The sequence below is a fragment of the Mustela nivalis genome (assembly GCF_964662115.1).
Source record: "Mustela nivalis genome assembly, chromosome: 10".
NCBI classification, from domain to species: Eukaryota; Metazoa; Chordata; class Mammalia; order Carnivora; family Mustelidae; genus Mustela; species Mustela nivalis.
In genome coordinates, this window is record NC_139029.1 from 108,430,681 (window position 1) to 108,457,923 (window position 27,243).

Genomic DNA, 27,243 nt, shown 5'->3' on the forward strand with positions numbered 1-27,243 from the left:
AGCTTTGCTTGACCTTCGCTTTGTATCAGTCTTGTCCTTTTGTCTGTGGACCCTTTCAGTGGGGGCTCGTCCCGGAATGAAATGGCGAACACTGAGCCAGCATCAGAGAGCCTCTGGAGGTAAGATCTCAAGACCCCTTGAGATCCTATCTGTCTGTTTGTCTGTCTTGTCTGTCTGTTTGTGGAGCTCCAGGGTAATAAAGCCCACCGGGGAGAAGCTGGACGCAGCATAGCTCCCAGGGCTGGAGTGGATGCGGGGATGCCTCATCCCTGGGGTGGGGGTGGGGGATTGCCAGGGGGTACAGGCCCTCCCAGGCAATCAGGGGACCGAGAAAATCCCCAACATTAGGTGCATCTAGGGGACCAGGTGACTCTCCACCAGCGAGTGCATCTAGGGGACCGAGAAAATCCCCACCAATGAGCGTATTAAGGGGACCACAACCGTTGGGTTTATGGATGCACGTAGGGAACTGAGAAAATTCCCTGCTGGGTCAATGGATGCTTATAGGGAACCAAGAAAATTCCCTACAGAGGCAGGTTACATTTTTAAGCTGGGATTATATCTTGCACATCTTTGGGTTTAACATCTAGTAGAAGAAGGGCCGCTGGGCCTGTGGTTGTCTTTGTCTTGTCTTCTTGTTGCCTGTTGTGTTGTTTGTTGTGTTGCTTGTTGTGTTTGAAGGAATGCGACAAGCAGAGTAAGGGGACTCTGATTTTTATCTCTCTGTTCCTCCTCATAGATGTGGGGCTTCTCCCTTACTCATTTCTTGTGTTAATGGCTGGCTATAACTGGAGCCAACTGGGGTTGGTCTAACTCGAGATAGAGACTTTAAGGAATATTCCCAAGCAGCTGCTGAAACTTCCTTCATTTTATGGAAGTTCCTTGCCCTCTCTCGCCCGATGTGGACTGCCTAGCCCCCACCCCTTGCTGGGGGAAAGCATGATGTCTGCTCCTCTGTTGGAGTTGATAAGCTCTAAAACTGGGAATCTTTTCTCTGCCTTCTGGCGGCATTTTTGTTTCTTCTGTCTCCCACTTCTCATGTTTCTGCACCAACGTGCCTGCAGCCTGCATGACTAGCCTCTAGATTATGCACCATGGCTCCTTCTCTCTTCACTGTCAAGGAGCAAGAAGAGCAGCCCCTGGACCTAACACACCCCACTCCAAATCCTCCCACCCATGTCTCGGGTAAATATTCAAAGTGGAGTGGGCCCAGGTGGAACGTAAACCAGTATTTGAACTAAGTTAAGTTTGTTGGTTTAATTAAGATATAAATGTCTTTTAAGTTATCAGCAGTAAATGCAAACTTCAGAGTTTACTTAAGATCAAATAATTTCATTATTTCTGTTAAAATCTGTTGAGATCTATTAGCAAAGAGATGACTAAACTGATGGTTGTCTGTCTCAAAGTTAAATGGGTAATTGCTGAAGTAGCTTTCAAAGTCTTTGGTAACCTGAAAATTTAAAGTTTTGGTTGGATGACAAATGGTTTTAAATTATGGACATCTAGATCTTAACCAAATAGGATAAAATGCTAAGTCATTAATTACTGAAACTAGGTTTGTGCTTTTGAAATCTGTTGGTAAACATGTTTTGCACTTAACTGATTCATAAATTTGCCATCTGAAGAATTCTGTTGTAATAATTCACAATTGGTTAATAACTAATTAAGGTGTTTCTAAGAGTACAGAATTCTGCTAACTAAGTTAGTTCGGTTAACTAAGGCTGATGGAAATAAGCGTAACAACTCTGTATGTAGGAAAGTAGACAATATGTAAAAAAGATTTAAGGAATGGGAATACATTTTTGTTGAGGGTAAGAGAAGGTAATTTTGTCCTAAATAAGATAGTTGTTTGGAAGAAAATGGCTTGGGATAAAACCTGAATACAAAGGAAAGTTACATTAGGTTTGTGAAAGAAAATCTTCAAAAAAATTTAGGTATGGTCAGGACAGACTAAGGGGGGAAAAAAAAAAGAGGAGAAAAGACCAGATGCCTGATCCTGTTTAAATAAGAAAGAAAGAAGACCAGCCTCCAAGGTGATTTAGCACTCTTCTGACCTGCCTCCATATAGATTGTACTTCCAAATGAAAGGGCCATTTGGCCTTGAGAGATTAAGGAAGCAGCCCAACCTTGGGGGACTGCGAAAACACCCTGTTATCATCCTCCACTGCCTGTAACCATAGAAGCTCACTCTTATTTATAAAGAGTGAAAGGGGAGACTGATCACCTCCCATTAGCCAGGGATACCCAAAAAGGGGAGAGTGTCCAACCTGTTTGAATCTGAAGAGTGCCTGGCAGTGTGAATGTGTCTGTATGGCTCCACCGCTTTGGCTATGGAGTCTGAGTGGGCTGCACCGAGTTTCACGGGGCGTCATATGGCATAACGGTCATCTACTCCACAGAGTAGCCTGGTCTGGGGTTTATACGGACAGACCTTAGCTAAGACGCTTCTAAGTTCCCACGAGGGACACGAGCAGGACAGCATCTGAAAGATCCCCCTCCCTTTGTCTGTGACATCATTCACGACGGGAGGGAAACAGAAAACTCGTATCTTAAGACACACTTAAAAATTAAAAAAAGGAAAGACACTGGTATAGAAAAGCTTGTTTTCTCTGTTTAAAAGGGCAGAGTTTTCTTCGGTTAATTGAAATGTAAAGGGTTTTCTCTTTGACTGCCCAGAAAACCCAGTTTTTATGTTTTGCTTTATCAGGTGTTTAACATCCCTAATTATATTAAGGCTAAGGTTTTAGCAATTGTTGACAAGATTTAAACCAATAATAAACCTTGGTTTACATTTGGGTAAGTGCTATAACTATTCTAGAGATTCTATGCATTTCCTAAAGTTTCAATGTTTTAATAAGGTCATCACCTGGTAATTTACCCATATCTATTTTGAGTTTTTGTCATTTGTAATTGTTTTAATTCTCTTGTAAGATGAATTCTGCCTTAAAAGAACTTCAAATGGGAGACTTTCAGGACAAATACAGGTCTTTAACATATTAAAATCCTGGAATGGAAACAGATAAGAATTTCCAGAAGTAAAAGCTACATTCGGACTAAACCAGAATTAGCAACATGCAAAGTAATACGGGACTAAATGAACTAAAAGATTATAGTGTTGTATCAGTTATTTTAAACATTGCTGGTTCTCTAATGTATGTTCTTCCAGACCAAGAAAACTTTTTTCCTTAAGATATCTGTGACTTACAGAAATGGAAAAATATTTATTTGCAAACGAATCAAGGCATTCAACTTTTCTCTCTATCTAAATTCTCTAAAACCAAAAGGGCTCAGTAAGTATTCTTTCTTCCATGGCAATCAGTCATTTGCATAAGTTAATAAAAATCTGTTCTCCTTAGAACAGGACACTATGGGAAACTGGTTATTTTACCATGGCTTTGACTGGAATGTCATATTTGAAAAGATTCAGATATGACCAGTTTAAAGGAACTAAGGTTGACTTGATGAAACCTGGAGCCGTAAAGCTCTTTGGAACTGTTGGCCTGATACCTTGCTTACAGAATTTCCAGCAGCCTCACCAGGTGAGTAAAGAATGTCACTCCTTGGTAGGTGCAGAGCCTCAAAAAGAAGAATTCGCCCAAGTCAACTGGTATTGCAGGCATGTATGATGGCAAGTACGTGGCTTGGCTTCTGGCCCGGAGAGGCTACTAAAAGTTCAACCTTGAGATTCCTTACAAAAAGTTCCAGCAAAGCAGATTCTCAAAGATCTATATGATCACACTCACTGTTCTTGCTGAGCTTATGTAAATAATTAGGCCAAGTTTGTTGAAACTGGACTTGTTTTTCAAATGAATTAGTCCTGATTTGGCTATCTCTAGAAGTGAGGGTTATTTTAAAGAGAAAAATTATGTTTTAATAACACGCCTTTATGGATGTTAAATTCTAGATTTGGCTGTCTTTAAATGTTTGTTTGCTGAGCTAGACAACTTGAGGTAAACTTTAGAGGAAGATTTATAATATTTACAAAAATGGGTTAAACTAGACTATGAAGGGGACTGGGCTAAGACTAGGAAGAAATTAGTAAACCAAATACATCAGGGCACTCATTTGGGGACATGCAAGCTTAAGGAGCTTATGGGCAAGCTGTTTCAGGTTTCTGAATTATGGCGTATGGCTCAGGATATGGTTGATAGATGTGCTCAATGTCAGGCGGTAAATGCGGGAAGAACTAGAATGGGAAGAGGGAAAAGAGAAAGAGGTAACCTGGAGCCAGAAATTTATTGGGAAATGGATTTTACAGAGATGAAACTGGAAAAATATGGACACAAGTATATGTCAGTTTTTATGGATACGTTTTCAGGCTGGGTAGAGGCCTTTTCTGCCAAACATGAGATGGCAGGAGTGGTAGCCAAAAGCTACTAGAGGTTTGGGTTACCTCTCATGATTGGGTCAAACAATGGCCCTGCATTTGTGAGTTCAGTCTCACAGGCATTGGCCAAGGCCATAGGCACTGATTGAAAACTACATTGTGCCTACTGGCCCCAGAGTTGCTGGCAAGTAGAGAGAGTGAACTGGACTCTTAAAGAGACCTTGACAAAGCTAATTTTGGAGACTGGTGGTGGATGGGTGACTCTTCTTCCTTTTGCCCTCCTCACGGCGTGATGTACACCCTATTTAAACAAGGTGACCCCATTTAAAATAATGTTTGGGAAACACCCCCAACCCTTGCTCTGCCCTCGGCTACAAGAGATTGCCCTAGCAAAAATGATTAATCAGTCTGTACTCCAGTCACTGCAGGCATTGCAGTCTGTCTTAAAAAGAGCCCACTCAGGGATCTGAACTGCCCACACTGAAATGTGGAAATGGAGCTGGAACCACATCTTTACCAACCTGGGGACTTGGTTTGAATGCGCTGCCGCCAAGTGGAAAACTTAAAACCTCATTGGAAGGGACCATTTACTGTCATCCTGACCACCCCCACAGCAATAAAAGTAGAAGGAATCCGGGCCTGGATTCATGCGGGTCACGTCAAATGAGCCGAAGACAGGAATGCCCCCTAGAGATGGATGCCATTGCTGATGGACCCCGCCGACCATGGACTAAAGATAAGACTCAAAAAAAAAAAAAAAAAAAAAGAGTTCATTAAGTTTATTGTTACTTTTTATTATTACCGGTCTGTGTAAAAACTTCTGAGTCACCCCATAAGACAAAAGTATAGGTGGAAAATTAAACAAATGGAATTAGGAGAAGTGGAAAGGTTATACAAAGTGGTGAATAGCTGACCCATCAGCTAACTATGCAATTTAATGTAACCATATATCAGTTGGCACCTGTAACTCCTTGTGTCACACATGCCTCTTACTACATGTGTCCTTACACAGGGACTCATACAGGGTGTAGAAGAGCTTCAGACTTATTGTGCCTGGTGGGAATGTGAGACAATAGCCTCTGATTGGGGAATAAACCGTGAACCCCATATAATGGTAGTACCCATCAGAATAGATAACTGTGTAACACAAAAGGAATTTGTTAAAAATTAGCCACAGGGATCTTTCCTTCAATTGCATCCCACCGCTTTGGAAAATACTGTACAAATGCGTATCTGTTAAAATCATCAACCCCAAAGATCATCTCTGGGAATATGGCTGATCTTGGGGCCTTAGATATTATAAACCTGGTGCAGATAGAGGAGGGCAATTCACCATCCAGATAAGAATTCGAGAATCGCTTCGGCCTATAGGGCTGAACCCAGTTTTAAATCCTTCCAAGCCATTAAAACCAATCAAGCTACCCACCACGTCTACCCCAAGGGAAACTATCATAAAAAGTAAAAGAGAAAAGGTTGACCATGGCAATAATGCTATAAAAGTTTTACTCCCACTGGTAGATACAATGTTTAATTTTTTAAATGCTTCAAATCCTAATATCACCTGAGACTGCTGGCTATGTTTAAATCCTCAGCTCCCATACTATATTGGCATGGGGGCCAATCTTACTATAGGGACCCAAAAGGGCCAAATTAAAATTGAAAGCTCTTATATAACTCCTGTGAATGGGAAAAAATACCTAGACTAACTTTAGGAGATATAAGAGGTAAGAGACTTTGCTTTGCAACATGGAAAGGGAAACAATCTTCCCAATACAAAAACATATGTGAGGCTATAATGGTCCCTACCGTCTTCACTAATTTCCTTAAGGCCCCTATCGGGGCCTGGTTTGCTTGTAATTCAGGGCTCACACTATGCCTTAATCTTGCTTTATTCCAAAACTCTTCATGGAATGAACTCTGTATAACAGCTCACATCCTTCCCCAAGTAGGTTATTATAAGAGGGTCGAAGGGTTCCAGCATCTTACTGCAGGGACAGGGCAAACAAAATGTGCGGTCCCCATCCTAATTCCAGCATTAGTGGCTGCAGGAATAGCGGGGTCTACAGCAATAGGAACCGCAGCCTTAATAAAAGAAAAAGTAGATTTTGAGGCTCTGGGATCCCAAGTAGATGCTGATTTATGTCACATGCATGAAAATAGAGATAAGCTAACTGATTCCCTAAGCTCTCTAGCTGAAATGGTACTCCAAAATAGAAGGGGCTTAACATTCTATTCTTAGAAAAAGGGGAACTTTGTGTAGCCTTGGGGGAACAATACTACTTTTGGGTAAATCACACTGGGGCCATTAAAGACAGCTTGACAGCCATTAAAACTAGATGAGTGCGAACAACAGTGCAGGGACTGACTCCCAGGGATGATATAAAAATTGATTCAACTGGTCTCCATGGATGACTTCCCTAATATCAGCAATTGCAGGCCCCTTAATCTTAACTATTATTGATGTTACTCTTTGGCCCCTGCACTATAAACACCCTGATGTCATTTTACAAAAAAAGGATTGGGGCGATAAAGATGCTAATCTTACAAACTCAATATAACCCCTTACAACAGGGGCACATAGAATCCTCAAAGATTTGACTAATCTCCAAAGGAAAGGGGGGAATGTAAGGGCCTACTTAGCCAGAACGAGCCAATTTGTTGTTTATGCAGTAAACTTAGATTGAAACTGTCCCTTCCCCCAAAGAGAAAAGCACTTAGAAACAGAACTGGTGAAATATGACTGACCAGCCCCTGATAACGGAGCCCACATACAAGGACGTGTCTGGCCAGGTGGAAATGTCCAATCCGTAAAAGCACACATATTACCTCCCTACCCATCAAGGATGAGCCAGGCCAGGTGGAAACATCCAATCAAGGGAAAGCGCACGTATTGCCTGCCAAGGAGTGTGAGCCCCGCCTATCAGGTGCCAGACAAAGGCACCCATTCCAGCCAAGGTCATAGGCTGAATTAAATGACTATCATGGGATGAATTGTAATTTAATTGGCCACCTGTGTGGGGCCAGGCTCAAAAACACATGGCCTTTACTCTATAAAAGTTAGTCTGTGAGACTGGGAGGGGTCGCTTCTTTGCAAGAGATGGCCCTGGCCGGTCAGCTTGGTTCTCGATGCTTGGTGTGAAATAAAGCTTTGCTTGACCTTCGCTTTGTATCAGTCTTGTCCTTTTGTCTACGGACCCTTTCATAGGGAATATATTCCTATTCCCTATAAGGGAAGGGAATATAAATACAATTAAATGTCCTTATAATCTACAGCCCATTGACAGAAACTTGAAGCCAGCAACATGTAGTGTTCCTCCAGGAAACACCCAACTATTTTATTGTTAATGCCTTACTAGAGGGGTAAGCAAACTTAACTTGACAATGGCAAGACCTCCAGTATCCTGTGAGTCATCTTTAATATATGAAAGTTTCCCTTTTTCCTTGCCTCCGCCAACCCCATGGTATATAATCAGCCACCCTTCACAACCCAGGTGCAGCAGCTCTTTCTGCCCATGGATCCTGTAACCACCATTTTTGCAACATTAAAATAGAGGAGAGAAAGAAAGCAGGGGAACCTGGATGGCTCTGATGGTTAATGTAAGGACCTATTTAGAAACTGTCCTTGCTCCTCTTCGCCCAGGAGATTTACTTGGAGACAAGTCCCAGAAACCAGCTTCAGGTAGCAAAGTCCAGATTCAAAGGTGGGTCAGGCCAGGTGGAGACTTCGGATCTGTGGGGGGATGCATACTGTCTCCCTGGTTACCAAGGAGTATGGGCCCCGCCCTTTGGGAGCCTTTTGGGCACCAATCCCAATCAAGGTGTAATAGCCTGGTTCAAATGTCTATGGGGTAAATTGTAACTCAATTGGTCTCCTAGCATCACTGTGGAGTTTCTGTGTGTGTTACAATCTCATTGGCCACCTGTGTGTGGCCAGGCCTGACCGCATGACCTTTGCCCTTAAAAGCTAGTCTGAAACAGAGAAGGATCACCCTTTCTTATAAGAGGTATGTCCCCAAACATTCAGTTAGATTCTTGATGCTTGGCTTGATATAAAGCTTTGTTTGACCTTCGCTTTGTTTCAGTCTTGCTCCTTTAATAACGGACCCGTAATTGGGGCATAACAGTTAACTGTCCGTCTTCTGCTCAGGTTATAATTGGTTCAGTTCTTGATTTCTGGGTCCTGGGATTGAGTTCCACATCAGGCTCCTGGCTCAAGGGGAGTCTGCTTTTCCCTCTCACTCTGCCTCTCCCCCTTTTCATGTTCTCTCTCTTTCTCTGTCACTCTCTCAAATGAGTAAATAAAATCTTCCAAAAGATAAAAAGTAAAAGGAAAAGTAAAGAATTAGGGAAAATTGCAAACATACAAAAGTGTGAAAAATGTCTTTCCTATAGTTGACCCTGTCCTCTATCTACTGATGCCTCTGTAGCCACCAGCAGAGGGCAGAGGAAAAGAAAACAATGGTGACAAAAATGGGAAATAAAATCAGTCTATGCCAAGTTCGTGAGCAGATTCCATTTTATTGTTTCAAGTTCTTTGACAAAAGAATGCAAAAATATGTTTGCAGAGGGACATGAGGTCTATGCTTTGGGATTCCCAGGGAAGCCACAGATAGGGGGAAGAAAGTCAGGATATGAGTTTAGAGAAATGTTTTTAGCTTGTAGAAACCAGGATAAAGGGATCCTCTGGCCAGAGCTCAAACTTTTGCTCAGATGGCTCCACCATTCAAGGAGGTCAGGGGAAGCGGAGATCAGAGTCCATTTCAGCAGCAGCCTCCAGAGGACTGACTGCTGCCTCCTCCACAGCAGCTGGAGCCCCCTGAGGGCTGGCTGCAGCAGCCAGAGCTCTGGCGTCTATGACAGTGGGACCTGTGTCATCTGTGGTGGCTCAGGCAGCAATTGCCACCCCCAAAGTTGCAGCAGCTGCTACCCCCGGAGCTGGAGCCGCAGCAACCCCCAGAGCTGACACTGCAGCAGGAAAAAATTGAGGGGCACTTTGGGGGACACTTTGGAGGGCACTTGGGGGTGGGACACTTGGGAGGGGACTGGCACTGCTGCTGATTCTGCTGGTAGGACAGGGAGCTAAGAGAAAGTCACACAGTCAGATCCAGGATACAGAGCCTCCTGCCTCTCTCACCCTCTTAGTATCCCATACAATCATAGAAACATCTCTATAATCCAACACATGACAGCTTTCCCATACTCTGGCACCATCTCTTTGGATCCTCAGGGGATCCTTGTAAGTCAGATATGCACTTTTCTCCAGTATACAAGGTAATAAACTAAGACCAAACCACATTACTAAACACATCCAAGGATCTGAAGACTTGTAAGTGACAATGGAACTCGTTCCAACCATGCCCTCCAGATCTGAAGCTGTTCAACTAATAAGCCATGTCAGGGGCTATTATTTCCTTAAAGGAAACATACATTAAGTGTGCCTTTTGTCATAACTTCCAAGACGATTTTATTCTGTGAGGTCAGCATTGCAAAGGATCCTGGAGATGGCCTGCTTTAGTGAGCTCATGTTATTAAAGAAACTAATAACCCTCTCAACTTCTGAAAACCTGGGACTAGACCCCAGACCCCTGATCTCAGTCTGGAACCTAGGTCTCCTTTCCCCACCACTTCATGCTGATAGGTTGGCAGGGTGATTCTCAGGCTTGCATTATTCTCATCAACACAGGAAGTTAGCAAACACATTCTCAGACTCATGAATAGGCAGGTTTAAGAAGCTTGGAAGAGCCTCAGGTCCCTCTCCACAACTCACCTTTGCAGGGAGGAAGAGTGCTGCATTTTCACAGGTAAGCTCCCTCCTGAAACCCGTCAGAGGAGAGTCCAGGGTCTGTGCTTCAGTGTTCCCATCTTGAGTGCCATGCCACACTGTAGATCCATTTGCTTTCTCCAGAGCACAAAGGCATAGCCATCTGGTTCTCCCTATATCCCCAGGTGGTGCCAAACTCCTGCCTGCACTCCTCCTCTGTTTCCCATGCACTCCTCAAACCCTCCTCCTCTGACATAATGGATCTTTTTCCCCAAAATCCCCACTGCATAAGTCCCCCTGCTGCGATTTGAGTTCCCTCTGTGAAAAGCACTGGTCCTAGTCCCAGGGAACACTTACCAGTGCACAGGCAGCACTAGGTCAAGAGCACCTCAGGAGATAAGTGCATGGAGGGGCTCTGGCACCAAGGCCCTTTTACCCTGGCCTTAGGCTCTGCCCTCGGCCTGTGAGACAGAGCCTGGGCATGAGGGGACCACCTCCTACCACCCACATGGTCCTGTGACAGATAATGACTGGCAGCTCCTCCCCACCTCCTTCTGTGGGGCTCATGGAAGTTGTTCCCAGCTAGGAATAGGGCTCCTTAGAAACAAGGAGTGACATGGTTGTAGAATATTTACTTTGATCTTCTGCTTCATTCTCTTTGGCAAGTGCCACCTTGAAGGCCTCATAGTTCCTGTTTGGGACCTTGGGCCCCATGGTCCCAAGTCCCTTTCTTTCCTTTCTTCTGCCAACATAAACTCAGTGGCTCTTGGCAGCCCCTTTTGGACTATAAAATCTAGAGATACCTTCACACTTTGTTACTTATGCCCAAGTCTAAGCCATCCTGCCAGGCTCATAGAAGTCAGCAAACTTGTCTGGAGCCAAATCTGCCCCTTTATCTGCTTTGTATAGCCAGCAAACTAAGAATGTCTTTTTTTTTTTTTAAGATTTTATTCATTTATTTGTCAGAGAGAGAGCACAAGCAGAGGGAGAGGCAGACAGAAGGAGAATAAGCCTTACAACTGAGTAAGGAGCCTGATGTGGGACTCAGTCCCAGGACACTAGGATCATGACCCAAGCTGAAAGCAGATGTTTAACCAACTGGGACATCCAAGCATCCCACCAAGAATGGTTTTATATGTTAAATGTTTGGAAAGAAAAATTAAAAAAAAATACTTTACTACACATGGGAATTATATTAAATTCAATTCAAATTTCATTGTTTCTAACATTTTAGTGGGAACCATCCATGATTATTTCTTTATTATCTGTGGCTATTTTCAAAGTACAATGGCAGAGTCAAGTGCCGCCTTGAAGGCCTCATAGTTCCTGTTTTGAGCTGTTGAGTCAAAAATTTTATGACTCCCAAAGCCTGAAATATTTAGTCGCTAGCCCTTTATTGAAAAATTTGCTGATCCCGGGTGTATCTCATTGCTTTTAAAAGTCTAGAGTCAAACCTAGAATTCAATCCTGGTTCTGCCACCTTGTAGCTGTGCATCCTTGTGAAAGGTACATAAAGTGACTCTTTTTTTAGTTTTGTTTGTCTGGCTACTCTATTATAAAGAATGAATAAAGACAAAAGCATCCCATAGGGAGGGCTGCATGGGTGGCTCAGTTGGTTAAGTGGCCTTTTGACTTTGGCTCAGAATAATGATCTCAGGGTCCAGGGATTGAGACCCTGTGCAGTCTCTGAGCTCAGCAAGGAATCTGTTTGAAGGTTCTCTCTCTGCCCCTCCACCACTCTCAAATAAACAAATAAATCTTAAAAATATCTCACAGTGATGTTGCTATATTGCTTCAGTCAGTAAGACAATGTAAAGAATGAGCCTGATAGAAAACCTGTAACATGGTGGACCCTCAAATAATAATAAATCTCTATATTCATAAATAAAAGAAAAACATATATCTTTTGTAAGTCATAGCTTCCTTCAAAGGAGGGGAAATCTGGACTTCAATGTGTTTTTTTCCCCAAATTATTTACCGTCTTTCTTTTTTCTCCTTCGTTCTGCAAAATGTCTTGATTTGTTTGACTATGAAATAGCTCCAGGTAAGGAGTTGATGGTCAGGAGTAGGGGAACTCTGCATTGCACTGCATAATTATAGCGACCAATTTGGGGCAGGTGGAAAGAGTGAAGGGGCTGGAAAGAGTGGAGTTTCAGTGTGGGAAATCCAGATGCCAGGGCCAGGGCAACTCACAGTGAGTGAGCCCTCTAAGGGGCTCTCTATGCTCCTGGCAACTCCCTGGCTCAAGGTTTTTATTACTGTTTTCTCCACTCATAAATTTTTCTACTTAACTTTCAATAGATGAAGGGCAAGGACAGGAGTTCACATCTGGTTCAAGTTGGTGTACAATACCACGATGAGATTTTCCAAAAGTAAACTAATTAATTAATTAGAAGGCATACTAAAGCCAGAAGAAGCATGTGAAGGAAAATCCTCTCTTTCTTGCCAGTGGCAGAAACGCTGGGGGAGAATCTGAAATTCTCCAGAACTTGAAGCAAAACATAATAAATAAGTCATAAAGAAAGGGTGAAGCCAGTAGTTGCCAGATATAAATACATGTTTATACCTATGCATGTTGGTATACAAATAATATACAGAGACTAAATGTGTATGTTTAAACATACATACATGTTTTTATATATATACATATATGTTAAAGTCTGTGTGTGTGTGTGTGTGTGTGTGTGTGTGTGTGTGTGTGTGTGTATGTACTTTGTTGGCCATTTTTGCCTCTCACTTTCCTGGATTATCCTTCTGTCTCTTCTTCATTAGAGATCTTCTAAGAAATAATTGTCTCTGACCACTTAATAGAGTTACCATACATCCTTATTTGTCAGGGACAGTTTTGATTATGCCTTCTGTCACAGCATATATTATCATATACTTTTTTTTTCAATCTCAAACGTGTCCCAATTTGGATGGTGAACTATATAGTCACATTATCAGTAAATGAAGTTTTCTTAAGAACCTTCACTGATTCTGGATAAAACCTAAACTCCTTGTCCTTGAATTCAAATATCTATGTTTCCATGGTTTTTTCCTTTGCTCCCTAAAGAGAAGGAATCTTTCTTTGAAGCTGAATTGACCTATGACTGCTACTTTGGACTGGCTACTTTGTGCTTTATCTTTATTTTCCTTTATGCAACATATGGGATTGAATTCTTCTTGAGAGCACAGTCTCTGATCTGATACGTCTGCATCCTCCATCAGTATCTTGAGCCAAGACATGCATTTATAATCATTTCACCAGCATTTCATAGCACTTGAGAGTTTGCAAATAGCTTTTTCCTGTGATGTAAGGCAATCAGATAAGACCTGCACAGTGATGAATGCTGACCATATCATCCTACCAAGATCTGCCTCTATGTTACTCATGTTTCTCCTCAGGGCTCAGTTGTGGAAGGAGAAGTCAAGACACAAATAGTGCTACTCAGAAGACCAGCTCACTGATTCCTAGAATGAAGGGCCTCAAATGCCATTGGGTCATGCCTTTGCCTCTAGGCAAGGAAAGCAGCTCCCAACCATCAATTAATCTGACTTGGGCACAGGTGAAAAACCAGTAGCATGCTTGTAATATCATGAAGAATCATTCCTAAGCTATGGCTATTGGATTTCAATAGATTTCTATTGATTTGGTGTCATTTCAATAGAAAAAAAAATGTTTAGAGATGAGGGTTTGGTTTTCTGATGTCATCTACTCATCTATCTCTTATGTCCTTATAATCTTAAGGGATAGGAGGAAACACTGCTGAGATCTATCTGTGGGATGTCATTAAAAGGGTGCAAATTTTGCTCTTTTCCCTGTACTCTGCAGCCCTTTGCAGAGACAAAACCTTGTATGTTACTAACTTTTAGTGTGGTCTCCTCCTTTTCAAAAATTGATAAATTTGTCTAATTTAAAATTTAAAAATCTATGTAAAAAATAGCACCATAAATAAAACAGAAAGAAAAGTGATCAATTGGGGGAAATTACAACACATTTGCTAGGAATATAGAAAACCAGTTCTTATAAATCAATAAAAAAATATGCAAACACATCAATAAAAGGATGGACAAATGACAGGAACAGACAATATACACACCAGAAAAGAAATACAGATGGTCAAAAAGTAACTGAAAATATATTCAGTGTTACTAATCATCAAAGAATTAAAAAAAAAAAAAAAACCTCATCTTTTTATGGTATAGGGTGTTTATCTAATTTATTCATTCATATCAGATTGGCAAAGATTGAATGCCTAACAAATACTCAGTGTTGAAGAGGATGCATGGAATTGGACATTCATGCTTCACTGGTATGGAAATAAATCAGCATACTGATTACACATAACAATATGATGATTCACTGATTCAGTACATACTTTAAGGTGTGTAAATAAACATTCCTTTATACTGTTCAAATATCTAACAATTTAGCCCCAGGAAATAATGTAACTCAACTCAAAAGGTTTACAGCTTGTGGCGCATTAAATTGAACACAATCCAAGGAAATGTTGAAAGCAAAAAACTCTTTATTAGTTCTACCAAGTAAGGAAACAGGGAGATAGCTCTTAAAGCCACTGTCTCCCCATGCACTTAGTACAAGAAACTTTTATTCAGTTCCTTAGGGCTGAGAGCAGAGAGCTTGCATATACATTAAAGGAACTTATGCATATTCTATTACTTGGGCACTTTGGTTCAACTGTGCATGCCTAGCATGCCAACATGCTAACACATAAATCCAATGCTCAGAAAAATATTGGGTTCTCATCCCCCCATAGGAGGAGAGTACTAAGGTACTATAATGAGCTAAAGGTAACTTCAGGACAACTCACAGGGGCTTCTGCACATGTCCTCATCTCCAGTCTGGCTCTAAGGGGCTCATGTAAGGGGCTATCAGGTGAAACACCTAGCTGGGTTTTCTCCCTGCTTTTGTCCTTTCCCCATCCTCCCTCTTGCTGATAGCTTTCAGCCCTCTGATCTGACCAACTTCTTGTGGCATCTTGCTAACAATATGGGATAACAAGAAAAGAATCTATGCATAAAAATATTTCTTGTAGAAAATTACAAATAAGAGTATGGCAAATTGTCAGGCCAATATTTTTATACTTTTTTTAAAATAACAAGATAAAAAGATTTAAGAATGCTGTTTTTAAAAAGAGCAAAATACATAAGCTATATAATAATTTTAATGAATAAGATATTTTTAATGAATATTTTTAAATATTTTAGTTGAATATGATTTTAAAATGAATAAGATATTTTTAAATGAATAAGATTTTTATGTATGAGGGGTTTGAAGTGGCGGGGGGGATGGAGGTTGGGGTAACAGGTGGTGGGTATTATAGAGGGCACGGATTGCATAAAGCACTGGGTGTGGTAAAAAAATAATGAATACTGTTATGCTGAAAATAAATTTAAAAATTAATTAATTAAAAAAAGATTTTTATATACAAAATTTTAAAACTTGATTGAAAGAAAAACTTTAGGGGCACCTGGGTGTGTCAGTGGGATAAGCTTCTGCCTTCAGCTCAGGTCATGATTTCAGGGTCCTGGGTTCAAGCACCTCATTGGGTTCTCTGTTCAAGCAGGGAGCCTTCTTCCCCCTCCCCCTCTGCTTGCTTCTCTGCCTACTTGTGATCTGTCTCTCTCTATCAAATAAATAAATAATTTAAAAAGAAAGAAAGAAAGAAAATTTAAAAACTTTATTAAAAGATACTAAAGAAGATCTAAGTAAAGATCTATACATATGTTCATGATACAATGAAAGAAAAATAAATATCACTGAGGATGAAAATTGCCTTAATGAGATTATATATATTTAATACAGTACCAGGTAAAATTCCAATATCACTCTTTGCTCTGCTTTGCTTTGTCTTGCCTTTGTGGAATGTGATAAACTCATTCTAAAAATTACATGGGGGAATAAACACTAATAGATAGCATGATTGATCATATAACTATAGTAATAAAGATAGTGGATAATCTCACAGAGATCCATGGCTAGAGCACGGATCAGAAGTGTGAGCCTTGTTTTAGATGCAAGCAAATATGAAATCTTGTTATATGATTGAAATGGCAGTGCAGATTTTTAGGGAATAATGATTTTTCTATGATGACCAAATGGTTATTTATATGGTGAAAATAAAATTCATATAAATATATAGAAATGAAAATTTCTATAAAATATAAAGAAAATATGGTGAAAAATTATAATAAATTGTGATAAAGAAATATTTCATAAATAAGGCATTGTAGATTGTAGTGGGAACACCCGGTTTTTTACTCCCTGTGTTTCGCTCCTGTGTGTGTCCTTTACTACTCACATAGAACACCTTGTTTCTAACACTTTTGGTTCCCAAATGCATGTTTGTTCTTTTCCCCCACACCAACAAGAATTAACAGACATAAGCTGGGTGTCCTACAGTTTAACTCAATTCTGACATCATCTACTTGGAAATGGTGTCAGAGACCACAGATTAAGGCCCCAGTCCCACACATCTGCCCCCCAGCTTCAGACGCCAATCATAGGAAGTAGGTCCCAAGGTTCCCACAATTTTTGTTCAATTTGACTATGAAACAGAAGTTTGTGAGCCCCTTCTCAGGTTTGATTAATTTGCTGGAAGCTCACAGAACTTAGTGAAACATTAATATTTACCAGCTTATTAAGAGATATAGTAAAGGATACAGAAATACAGATGAAGACATAAGAGGAGGAGGTCTGGGAGGGTCCCAAGTACAGGAGCTTCTGTCCGCTTGGAGGTAGGGTGCATCACCCTCCTGGTGTGCATGTGTTTGACAGCCTGGACTTCACACAGGCATGATCAATTATTAACTCCATTTCCTAACCTCTCCTTCTCTGGAAGATAGGGGATAGGGTTGAAAATTTCAATCTTCTAATCATGGCTTGGTCATTTTGGAGACTAGCCCCCATCTAGGAGCCATCCAGGAGCCTGCCCAGAGTTGCCTCAGTGGAAACAAAAAATTATCAGGGTTTCAGAAGTTCCTTGCCAGGAAATAGGGGCAGAGATGAATATATACATTTTCTGTTTTCTCAAAGACATTAAAAAAGTTACAAAGCAAAATTTCACAAATCTGGCTGTTTGAAAAGTGTATTATTTTATTCACAAAAAAACACATTAAATGTATTAAAAAACCAACACAGGGGAAGATTTTTGCAATATCTTTTTAAGGAATAAAAGGTGGAATGTATAAAGAATTCTCACAAAACAAATGAATAAAAAATATTCCTAAGGTGGAGACAAGATGGTGGGGAAGTAGGAGGAGGTGCCCTTTCAACCTGTACCCTAAAGTGAGCTGATTACCTTCCAAAGATCTCCAATAACCCACGAAATCAGCCTGAGATCAGAATTATACACGTCTGAATCTCTACCAGAGCAGAAGACGCCACTGGGCAGGTAAAGCAGAGTGGGAAAGTCAAACTGATATCAAAAGATAAACAAAAGGGGGAGGGAGCCACCAGAGGCAACCCAGTGTAAAGTAATATCCCAATAGGAGAGTGCCCTGTGCCTGGGGACCAGCATTAACTCAGGAGTCTGGTAGAAAGCACTCAAAAAGAGCAAAGGATCACCTGGGGGAAATTGCAGGAATCCGGGTGTTAGGGTCAGGGGCTTAAGTCACCAGACCCAGGACAGCCACCCCTGGCTCAGAGCCAGAGAGAGTGCTGCAGAGAAACAAGGTCTCTGTCCCTGAACCACCAGCTCTCCTGAGAGTGCATGGCGCCCAGCTCCCATGAGGGGCTGGGAGCCTCGCCAGCCAACAGAAGCACAGCCTTTTTGCAGTCCCCTCACAAGTGCCCTGCTGTGCCATCAGAGTCCGAGTTGTGCCCTGCGCCCTCCCCTGAGAGAGCTGCATACAAATGCCAGCCAGGTGCTCTCCGACCAGAAAGACCAGACACTCCCAGCCCAGGCCAGTGGGAAAACCTCAGTGTGCGATCGCTGCTTGGAACTTCTCTGGCAGTCCAGAGCTGCCCAGACAGACACCGCTGCCATGGTTTTGGGTACAAACAAAAAATCCTGAGTCCCCAGGGACCGCGATTGGGAACATACTCTGCCACCTGCCAAGGGGGAATTTATATGGGCTCTGCAGCCAGACTGAGGCTTCTCTCTGAGAGGGAGGTCAGGGTGCAGTTTGCTTTCCTCTAAACCTACAAAAACCATCAAAAGTGGTCAAGGAGAGAGAGAAAAAAACAAAAGTGAACAAATATAAAAACCTCCAGAGAACAAAAGCCTGAAAAAAACAGTTTCCTCAGAGCCCACCCCCTTGAGGGGGGCGGGAGGACTTAGCTGAGAGAACTTCAGGGACTGAAAACCCAAGCGGCAGGCCCCTCCCCCAGAAAACCAACCAGGAAAGGGGAAAAAAACAAAAAAAGACTACAAGAGAACAACCACCACTGCTTCATAGGACAATTTTTATTATTAATTCGATCCCATTATTCTGGCTCATGTTTTATTAATATAGTTAATTTTTTATTATTATATAGATAATTTTTTAACCTATTTACTGTCACAGTGAGATGTCCAGTACATCAAATTCCATAATAACTCTCTAACCTGAACTTTTTGATACATACACCTGTGTTTTCCTTTTGCCTTTCTATTTTTTAAATTTCTTTTTTTTAATTTTAGTTTAGTTTAGTTTATTCCTTTTTTTAATTTTTATTTTCTAATATTCATATAGAGTTAAATTTCAAGGTAATTCCCTTTCCCCAATCAATGCCACCCCTATAGGTAAACCAATTACTAACCCCCCTCCCCACTTATCCTAGGAAAGTTGAGTCCTTTAACAAAGATATCAAGATACATCCAGGAAGAATCAAAACAACCTACCTCACCCGCATGAAAATTCACAACCACTCTCCCATCTTTTTCTTCCACCAGTATTTCTGTGTTTCTGTGTTTGTCCTGATAGTATATAAATCTTACGCTCAGGGTTTTTTTGACGAGGTTCTTCCTTTATTTGTATATATATATATATTTTTTTTTTTTCTCTTGTCATATACTTTTATTACTCTTTTTGTTTGTGTCTGTTTGTATACTTCATAAATCTTACCTTGGGGCCCATTTGGGCTAAACCTCCTCTTTTATCTCACCTTTCTTTCCTGTCTCTCTCCCTCTCTCTTTTTTTCTTTTCCTTTTCTTTTTCCTCTCATTTGGGTGGAAAACCCTGATTGCTCAGAAGCCTTCCAGGGTGCACCTTGACTGCACAACAGTCGATACACCCAGCTACACCCGTTCAGCCATCTCTCACCAAAATGACTGGGAGGAGGAATGCCCAACAGAAGAAAAATAGAGAGGATGGACCTTCTGCAGCAGAGCTAATGGCAATCAACATAAACAATATGTCGGAAAGAGAATTCAGGCTAACAATTATCCAAGCAAGAGCTAGGTTTTAGAAAGCCATTGGTGACCAAACGGAATTGATTAGGGCCAAACTGAAAACGACCGGAGAGCATGGTTTCAATATTAGGGAAGAGCTGAAAGCTACCAGGGATGAGCTTCACAATACTCTCAATGAATTCCAATCTAATCTAAATTCTCTCAATGCTAGAGTAACTGAGACAGAAGATAGAATTAGTGATCTGGAGGACAAACAGATAGAGAGAAAGGATCAGGAGGAAGCCTGGAACAAACAGCTTAGAAGCCAAGAAAACAGAATCAAGGAAATAAATGATGCCATGAAACGTTCAAATGTCAGAATTATTGGAATCCCTGAAGGGGAGGAGAAAGAAAGAAGTCTAGAAGATATAGTGGAACAAGTTCTTCATGAAAATTTTCCAAATCTCGTGAATAGAACCAGCGTTCATGTACTGGAGGCCAAAAGGTTTCCCCCCAAGATTACAGATTCTCGAAAGTCCTCAAGACACCTAATAGTAAGAATGAAGAATTATAATTGTAGGCAGAACCCCGTGAAAGCAGCTAGGACAAAGCAGATTCTTACATACAGAGAAAACCCCATCAGAATAACATCAGAACTGTCCACAGAGACCTGGCAAGCCAGAAAGGGCTGGCAAAATATATCAGGGCACTGAATGAGAAGAACATGCAGACAAGTATACATTATCCAGCAAGACTGACATTCAAAATGGATGTAGAGATAAAGAGTTTCCAGGATCGGCAAGGCTTAAAAAACTATGAAACCACCAAGCCGACATTGCAGGAAATATTAAGGGGGGTTCTTTAAAGGAGGAAAAATCCCAAGAATAGCATTGAACAGAAATATAGAGACAACCAACAGAAAGAAAGACTTCAAAGGTAACACGATGTCAATAAAAACGTATCTATCAATAATCACCCTCAATGTGAATGGCCTAAATGCGCCCATAAAATGGCACAGGGTTGCAGGCTGGAGAAAACGATAGGACCTAACCATATGTTGTCGGCAAGAAACCCATTTTGAACCTAAAGATACATCCAGACTGAAAGTGAAGGTATGGAGAAGCATCTTTCATGCCAATGGGCCTCAAAAGATGGCTGGGGTAGTGATTTTCATATCAGACAAATTAGATTTTAAACTAAAGACTGTAGTCAGAAATCCAGAAAGAAACTACATCATTCTTAAGGGGACTATCCACCAAGATGATCTAACAATTGTACATATCTATGCCGCCAATATGTGAGCAGCCATTAAATAAGAAAACTGTTAATCAAGATAAAGAGTCATATTGATATGAATACACTAATCGTTGGAGATCTTAACATGCCTCTCTCAGAAATAGACAGATCATCGAAGCAGAAATAAAATAAATAAATAAGAGCATTGAATGACTCCTTGGACCAGATGGACCTCATTGATATATACAGAACATTCCACCCTAAAACAGCAGAATAATCATTCTTCTCAAGTGAACATGGATCCTTCTCCAGAATAGACCACATACTGGGTCACAAATCAGGACTCAACCCATACCAAAGAATGAGATTATTCCCTGCACATTCTCAGATCAAAATGCTTTGAAACTGGAGCTCAATCACAAGAAAAAGTTCTGAAGGAACTCAAACACCTGGAAGCTAAAGAATACCTTGCTAAAGAATGCTTGGTTCAACCAGGAGATCAAGGAAGAACTGAAACAATTCATGGAAAACAATGAGAATGAAGACACTTTGATCCAAAACCTATGGGATACAGCCAAGGCGGTCCTAAGGGGAAAATACATAACCATCCAAGCCTCCCTCAAAAAAATTGAAAAATTGGAACACACCAGCGGTCTCTACACGTTAAAGAACTGGAGAATCAACAACAAATCAAACCAACTCCACACATAAGAAGGGAAATCATCAAGATTAGAGCTCATTGATGAGGTAGAAACCAGAGATACAGTAGAACATATCAATGAAACTAGAAGCTGGTTTTTTGAAAGAATCAGTAACATCGATGAACCATTGGCCACACTAATCCAAAAGAAAAGAGAGAAAGCCCAAATTCATAAAATTATGAATGAAAAGGGAGATCACAACAAACACCAAGGAAGTAGAAACAGTCATCAGAGGTTATTATCAACAGTTATATGCAATAAGCTAAGCAACCTAGATGAAATGGATGCATTCCTGGAAAACTATAAACTCCCAAAATTGAACCAGGAAGAAATTGACAACCTGAATGGACCAATATCTAGCAACGAGATTGAAGCGGTCATCAAAAACGTCCCAAAAAACAAGAGCCCAGGACCTGACGGTTTCCCTGGGGAATTCTACCAAACTTTCAAAGAAGAAATAAGACCTATTCTCCTGAAGCTGTTTCAAAAAATTGAGGCAGAAGGAAAACTTCCTGACACTTTCTATGAAGCCAGCATTACCCTGATCCCCAAACCAGGCAAAGACCCTACCAAAAAGGAGAATTTCAGACCAATATCACTGATGAATATGGATGCTAAGATTCTCAACAAGATCCTAGCAAATAGGATCCAACAGCACATTAAAAAGATTTTCCACCATGACCAGGTGGGATTTATCCCTGGGCTACACGGATGGTTCAATATTCACAAATCAATCAATGTGATAGAACAAATTAATAAGAGAAGAAAGAAGAACCACATGGTCCTCTCATTGATGCAAAAAAAGCATTTGACAAAATCCAGCATCCATTCCTGATTAAAATGCTTCAAAGTATAGGGATAGAGGGAACATTCCTGAACTTCATCAAATCTATCTATGAAAGACCCACAGCAAATATCATCCTCAACGGGAAAAAGCTTGCGTCCTTCCCGTTGAGATCAGGAACATGACAAGGATGCCCACTCTCACCACTCTTGTTCAACATAGTATTAGAAGTCCTAGCAACAGCAATCAGGCAACAAATAGAAATAAAAGGTATCCGAATTGGCCATGAAGAAGTCAAACTCTCTCTCTTCACAGATGACATGATTCTTTATATGGAAAACCCAAAAGACTCCACCCCCAAACTACTAGAACTCATACAGCAATTCAGTAACATGGCAGGATACAAAGTCAATGTACAGAAATCTGTGGCTTTCTTATACACTAACAATGAAAAAACAGAAATGGAAATTAGAGAATCGATTCCATTTACTATAGCACCAAGAATCATAAGATACCTGGGAATAAACCTAACCAAAGAGGTAAAGGATCTGTAGTCGAGGAACTACAGAACAGTCATGAAAGAAATTGAAGAAGACACATAAAGATGGAGACCATTGCATGCTTTTGAATTGGAAGAATAAACATTGTTAAAATGTCTATACTGCCTAGAGCAATCTATACTTTCAATGCCATTCTGATCAAAATTCCACTGATATTCTTCAAACAGCTGGAGCAAATAATCCTAAAATTTGTATGGAATCAGAAGAGACCCCGAATTGCTATGGAAATTTTGAAAAACAAAAATAAAACTGGGGGCATCACGTTACCTGATTTCAAGCTTTACTACAAAGCTGTGATCACCAAGACAGCATGGTACTGGCATAAAAACAGACACATAGACCAGTGGAACAGAGTAGAGAGCCCATATATGGACCCTCAACTCTATGGTCAATTAATCTTCGACAAAACAGGAAAATATATACAGTGGAAAAAAGACAGTCTCTTCAATAAATGGTTCTGGGAAAATGGGCAGCTATATGTAGAAGACTGAAACTCAACCATTCTCTTACACCGTACTCAAAAATCAACTCAAAATGGATAAAAGACCGCAATGTGAGACAGGAATCCATCAGAATCCTAGAGGAGAACAGAGGCAGTAATCTTCCATATAGCCACAGCAACTTCTTTCAAGATATGTCTCCAAGGCAAAGGAAACAAAAGCGAAGATGAACTTTTGGGAAGTCATCAAAATCAAAAGCTTCTGCAGAGCAAAGGAAACAGTCAAGAAAACAAAAAGGCAACCCACGGAATGGAGAAGATATTTGCAAATGACAGTACAGACAAAAGGTTGATATCCAGGATCTATAATGAAGTCCTCAAACTCAACACACACAAAACATAAAATCATATCAAAAAATGGGCAGAAGATATGGACAGACAGTTCTCCAATAAAGACATACAAATGGCTATCAGACACATGAAAAAATGTTCATGATCACTAGCCATCACGGAGATTCAAATTAAAAGTACATTGAGATATCACCTTATACCAGTTAGAATGGACAAACTTAGCAAGACAGGAAACAACATGTGTTGGAGGGGATGTGGAGAAAGGGGAACCCTCTTACACTGTTGGTGGGAATCCAAGTTGGTGCAGCCTCTTTGGAGAACAGTGTGGAGATTCCTTAAGAAATTAAAAATAGAGCTTCCCTATGACCCTGCCATTGCACTCCTGGGTATTTACCCCAAAGTTACAGATGTAATGAAAAGAAGGGCCATCTGTACCCCAATGTTTATAGCAGCAATGGCCATGGTCGCCAAACTATGGAAAGAACCAAGACGCCCTTTAACAGATGAATGGATAAGGAAGATGTGGTCCATATACATTGTGGAGTATTATGCCTCCTTCAGAAAGGACAAATACCCAACTTCTGTAGCAACATGGACGGGACTGGAGGACATTATGCTGAGTGAAATAAGTCAAGCAGAGAGAGTCAGTTACCATATGGTTTCACTTATTTGTGGAGCATAACAAAAAGCTTGGAGGACATGGGCAGTTAGAGAGAAGGGGGTTAGGGTAAATTGGAATGGGAGGTGAATCATGAGAGACTATGGACTCTGAAAAACAATCTGAGGGGTTTGAAGTGGCGGGGGGGGTGGGATGTTGGGGTACCAGGTGGTGGGTATTAGAGAGGGCACGGATTGCATGGAGCACTGGGTGTGGTGAAAAAATAATGATACTGTTATGTTGAAAATAAATAAATTAAAAAAAAAAAATCACATGCTCTAATGCATGAGCCAGCCAGGTGCCTGAAGATGTTGCAGATTCTTTTCTTTTCTTTTCTTTCTTTCAGCATAACAGTATTCATTGCTTTTGCAACACATCCAGTGCTCCATGCAATCCATGCCCTCTCTAATACCCACCACCTGGTTCCCCCCACCTCCCACCCCCTGACCCTTGAAAAGCCTCAGGTTGTTTTTCAGAGTCCATAGTCTCTCATGGTTCACCTCCCCTTCCAATTTCCCTCAACTCGCTTCTCTCTAACTCCCATTGTCCTCCATGTTCTTTATTATGCTCCACAGATAAGTGAAACCATATAATTGACTCTCTCTGCTTGACTTATTTCACTCAGCATAATCTCTTCCAGTCCCGTCCATGTTGCTACAAAACTTAGGTATTCATCCTTTCTGATATAGGCACAATACTCCATAGTGTATATGGACATCTTCCTTATCCATTCATCCATTTAAGGTCATCTTGGTTCTTTCCACAGTTTGGAGACCGTGGCCATTGCTGCTATAATCTTTGGGATACAGATGGCCCTTCTTTTCAATACATCTGTATCTTTGGGGTAAATACCAAGCAGTACAATGGCAGGGGCACAGGGAAGCTCTACTTGTAATTTCTTGAGGAATCTCCACACTGTTCTCCAAAGAGGCTGCATCAACTGGCATTCCTATTAACAGTGGAAGAGGGTTCCCCTTTCTCCACATCCTCTTCAATACACGTTGTTTCCTGTCTTACTAATTTTGGCCATTCTAACTGGTGTAAGGTCATATCTCTTTGTGGTTTTAATTTGAATCTCCCTGATGGCTAGTGATGATGAACATTTTTTCATGTGTCTAAGAGCCATTTGTATGTCTTCTTTGGAGAAGTATCAGTTCATATCTTCTACCCATTTTTTTTTTATATGATTGTCTGTTTTGTGTGTGTTGAGTTTGGGAGATCTTTATAGATCCTGGATATCAACCTTTTTTCTGTACTGTCATTTGCAAATATCTTCTCTCATTCCATGGGTTTTTTTTTTGTTTTGTTTTGTTGACTGTTTCCTATGCTGTGCAGAAGTTTTGATCTTCATGAAGTCCCAAATATTCATCTTTCCTTTTGTTTCCTTTGCCTTTGGAGACATATCTTGAAAGAAGTCGCTGTGGCTGATATCGAAGAGTTTACTGTCTATGTTCTCCTCTAGGATTCTGATGCATTCCTGTCTCATATTGAGGTTTTTTATCCATTTTGAGGTTTTTGTGTGTGTGTGTGTGTGTACGGTGTAAAAGAATGGTCAAGTGTCATTCTTCTACATATAGCTGTCCAGTTTTCCCAGCACCATTTATTGAAGAGACTTTTTTCCACAGTATATTTTTTCCTGTTTTGTCAAAGATTATTTAACCATAGAGTTGACAGTTCATATCTGGGCTCTCTACTCTCTTCCACTGGTTTATGTGTCTGTTTATATGTCAGTACCATGCTGTCTTGGTGATCACAGCTTTGTAGCAAAGCTTGAAATCAGGTAATGTGATGTTCCCAGTTTTTTTATTTTATTTTATTTTATTTTATTTTATTTTATTTTATTTTATTTTATTTTATTTTATTTTAACATATCCTTAGCGATTCGGGTTTTCTTCTGATTCCATACAAATCTTAGGATTATTTGCTCCAGCTCTTTGAAAAATACTGGTGGAATTTTTATCGGAATGGCATTAAAAGTATAGATTGCTCTAGGCAGTATAGACATTTTAACCATGTTTATTCTTCCAATCCAAGCATGGAGTAGTCTTCCATCTTTTTGTGTCTTCTTCAATTTCTTTCATGAGTGTTCTGTAGTTCCTCGAGTACAGATCCTTTACCTCTTTAGTTAGGTTTATTCCCAGGTATCTTATTGTTTTTGGTGCTATATTAAACAGAATCGATTCTCTAATTTCCCTTTCTGTATTTTCATTGATAGTGTATTAGAAAACCACTGATTTCTGTACATTGTCTTTGTATCCTGCCACGTTGCTGAATTGCTGTATGAGTTCTAGTAGTTTGGGGGTGGAGTCTTTTGGGTTTTCCATATAAAGAATCATGTCATCTGCGAAGAGAGAGAGTTTGACATCTTCATTGCCAATTTGGATACCTTTGATTTCTCTTTTTTTTCTGATTGCTGTTGCTAGGACTTCTAATACTATGTTGAATAAGAGTGGTGAGAGTGGGCATCCTTGTCTTGTTCTTGATCTCAACGGGAAGGCTGAAAGCTTTTTCCCATTGAGGATGGTATTTGCTGTGGGTCTTTCATAGGTAAATTTGATGAAGTTCGGGAATGTTCCCTCTATCCCTATACTTTGAAGCTTTTTAATCAGGAATGTATGCTGAATTTTGTCAAATGCTTTTTCTGCATCATTTGGGAGTACCATGTGGTTCGTCTTTCTTCTCTTATTAATCTGTTCTACCACATTGATTGATTTGCGAATGTTGAACCATCCTTGTAACCCAGGGATGAATCCCACCTGGTCATGGTGTATAATCTTTTTAATGTGCTGTTGGATCCTACTAGCTAGGATATTGTTGAGAATCTTAGCATCCATATTTATCAGTGATATTGGTCTGAAATTCTCCTTTTTATAGGGTCTTTACCTGGTTTGTGGATCAGGGTAATGCTGGCTTCATAGAAAGAGTCTGGAAGTTTTCCTTCTGCTTCAATTTTTTGTAACAGCTTCAGGAGAATAGTTGAACGTTTGGTAGAATTTCCCAGGGAATCCATCAGGTCCTGGGCTCTTGTTTTTTGGGAGGTTTTTGATGACCGCTTCAATCTCATTACTAAATATTGGTCCATTCAGGTTGTCAATTTCTTCCTGATTCA

At 40.6% G+C, this 27,243-nt stretch overlaps 1 pseudogene across 1 annotated transcript in view; it reads right to left on the reverse strand.

Moving 5' to 3' along the window:
* Positions 1-9,087: 9,087 nt before the first annotated feature.
* The window catches only part of LOC309842007, a 160,063-nt pseudogene continuing 141,907 nt past the window's right edge, over positions 9,088-27,243 (reverse strand). The window contains exon 2 of the transcript in view: positions 9,088-9,369. The product of the transcript in view is annotated as an uncharacterized misc_RNA (transcript). The remainder of the gene's footprint in view (positions 9,370-27,243) is intronic.